The sequence below is a fragment of the Anabrus simplex genome, chromosome 7, assembly GCF_040414725.1.
Source record: "Anabrus simplex isolate iqAnaSimp1 chromosome 7, ASM4041472v1, whole genome shotgun sequence".
Taxonomy (NCBI): Eukaryota; Metazoa; Arthropoda; class Insecta; order Orthoptera; family Tettigoniidae; genus Anabrus; species Anabrus simplex.
The window spans coordinates 159,030,521-159,033,727 of record NC_090271.1 but is presented as its reverse complement, the minus strand read 5'-3'; the positions used below and the strand labels follow the sequence as shown (position 1 = coordinate 159,033,727).

General features: G+C 38.9%; 1 non-coding gene across 1 annotated transcript; it reads right to left on the bottom strand.

Moving 5' to 3' along the window:
- Positions 1 to 207: 207 nt before the first annotated feature.
- On the bottom strand, positions 208 to 280 carry TRNAR-ACG (transfer RNA arginine (anticodon ACG)). Its single transcript has one exon. It is a non-coding gene; the product is annotated as a tRNA-Arg (tRNA).
- Between the last annotated feature and the right edge of the window lie 2,927 nt (positions 281 to 3,207).

Here is a 3,207-nt window from a genome sequence, read left to right as displayed (position 1 = left end):
AAAAGACAGGAAAGGAGATATTTGAAATATCCAAGAAAAAACTTTCCAAACATTGGAGGAAATATCTCTTAGAATAATGTTCTGATGGTTGGCATCTTTCAGTTTTGCGTGTATGTATACGATGGTATACGCCAAATAATATATTTGGTGAACTTAGGAATGATTATGTTTATAAAAATATGGAAATCCATTGGAATAAAAATAAATCGACCCTGCCAGGATTCGAACCTGGAATCTTCTGATCCGTAGTCAGACGCGTTATCCGTTGCGCCACAGGGCCATGTGCGATGAGTAACTCCATAAACACTAGATAATTCATTTCCATTCTCTTGCGATTTCATTTTGTGAAAGGCTATTATCATTCATATCAGTGCGTGAAATGTGAAGAACAGAGGTCAGTTGCGACAAACTATCTACAATTTTAACACAAGTCTCAAGTCTCGGCCGTGGAAATCTATATATCTATATACAGGGTTATTCAAGAAAAAGGAACAGATTTCAAACATTTATTTCTTCCAAACTACAAAAGGTAGCACCACAATTCCAACGTTCCTGGACAGATAAATGTTTAAAATTTGAACAATCATTCACCAACGTCTCGATCCTCCTCTGGTGCTTGTCGTGCCCGGCCGCATTGCGCGCGGCGCACTGGTGCTTGTCAGCAAATACAGTATTTGTTGTCAGGTGAAGTCTAAGCAAATGGCGACATAACGGAAAAAAGCATTTCGTGTGCTGCAGTTAGCAAAAGTAGCAGTGGCGTATGCCGAGTCCAAGACGCGGGCTACCACTAGACTTAGGCAAATACAGTAGAGATAATACGCGACAATTACGGATTTCGCCTTGCTAAAATGGGAGACAATTCGACAGTGACGCTCCTAGTGACTTGACCTGAACAAATCGCGCTAAATTCAAATATCAATGGAAATGTATATACGGAAATGGATAAATAAATTACGACTAGAAAGAAAGTGTTATTGAGATATTAACTTGGAAGTTGCTAAAGCAATTCTGGATAAATGAATGAAGAATTATTTAAAAGGTTATTATTCAAAGACTGAAAGTAGACATATAAACAAGAAGTGAAATGGCTTGATCTTTCATTTATGCATTACTTTTTTAGCTTTAGCATTCCTGCCTGAACTCTTACGGTTGGATTTGTCTTTTTTCTCATTTAAAAACATTGTATCATCACATTAAGACACTTGTCAATAAAAATATTGGTACATTCCTTACACATATGGTATGATGCAATGAATTAACATTTAATAGCTGGACAATTTTCCTCTTAACATAAAGCCTACTAACAGAAAGATAATCTATAAAATCCAGGCTTTAATCTGAGAAGAGGGATAAAGAAAGAAAAGTATGAAAATGTTGTCGATAGTGATGCTTTAAGGAATATTTACGTACAATTAGAGCAAAAATGTAACATACCCTTGGCTGTATTGTCGAGGATTTCTAAAGTCGCCGGCCTGGAAATGATCTGAACAGATCTTATAATTCTTATATAAGCGTAACGTCCCTTCTTTCTTGTACACCTTATCCTAATCGCTTCTGTGACATTTCAAAACCCACAGATCACACCTACAACAACACATCGGTATTGAAGGTTAACTGCTGCACTATAGAATAAATTATGCGTATTACATTTTATGCCAGTTAAAATATGGGTCGAGCAGGTCAGAAGATTATGAAGTACTGTACAAATCTCTGTCACTGGAAGAATATATATGCAAACAATATATTACTTACATGTTCTTGTCACGAGGGAACCTGAAGAACGACCGCGCATTTTTCTCTACTTCGTAATTACTGCAGCCAAACACAGCACATACCTTTCCCCTCACGTTGGGAGGAGATATCAAGGAATGACACACACTACTATTTATTTATGTCAACTTACTGAAAACGCATAAATAACACCAAAAACTTCACACAAAAATACACGTCTCTTACGAGAGAATCAGTACTGTTCAGGTCCATCCGCTAGAGTGAGCTCCAGTAGCTGACCCTCGATATCTCGCTCAGTGTCGCGTATCATCTCTACTTATTTGACTTAGGTTACCCCTTTGCGATGGTTGGTTTATTGAATGACAAGCCTTTTAAGCGTTTTGAGCTGCGACGAAGAACAGTTGCCTTGTGGATAATACAGGATAAACAGGGGCGTAATTACAATTACCCATACTACATGGCCTTAAGAGTAAAAGAGAAAAGGTTGCACATAGTCCGCCTCTGTGGTGTAGCGGTTACTGTGATTAGCTGCCACTGGCACTGGCTCTGGCCCTGCCACGAAATTTGAAAAGTGGTACGAGGGCTGGAACAGGGTCCACTCAGTCTCGGGAGGTCAACTGAGTAGAGGTGGGTTCGATTCCCACCTCAGCCTCAGCCATCCTGGAAGTGGTTTTCCACTTCTCCTCCAGGCAAATGCCAGGATGGTACCTAACTTAAGGCCACGGCCGTTTCCTTCCCTCTTCCTTTTCCTTGTCTATCCCTTCCAATCTTCCCATCCCCCCGCAAGGCAGGTGAGGACGCCTGGGCGAGGTATTGGTCATCCTCCCCAGTTGTATCACCTGACCGAATGTCTCACACTCCTCCTATATCGCAATAATATTGCATTTCAAGCTCCTGGCGTGGTTTTGACAAAACTTATAGTAGACAACCTCTTATTCTCACCATTTAAGGACACTTTGATTCTCCGTCCCGCGTAGTAGGGAAAATAATACTAATCCACCAGCGGTAAAAGTTCATATAACCACACTTCAGCTGAAAATTGTAGTGTAGATACAGTATATTTAGATAGTGACGTATCTTGCCTGCTATATTCCTGTGTTATCTTTCGTGTGTATCTATTAGAGCGTAGTTCTAATTGGTTCTAATAATAATTTGTCTAAGCATTTAGCTTTGTTGGTAATCTTTGAGTATAGTAGTTCTTGCAAATTTCATTTCTGTTTGTGCTTAGTAGTGACATACGGTAGGTACCAGTATTGTAACTGGGATACGACTGAAAGTAGTTTAAAAAATACTGTAGTGTACTGTACAGTAGTATACGAGTAACCTAATATCCTATCAGAATTTAGTGTGCTTATTTTATTATTGTAAAATATTTGTGTAGTATTGCTCTAGTAGAGGTATCCGTAGAAACTCTTACTAAAATTATGTTGTTTTAATTAGGATAGGCTTTATTGCAGTTTGGAATTGTATAGTTCT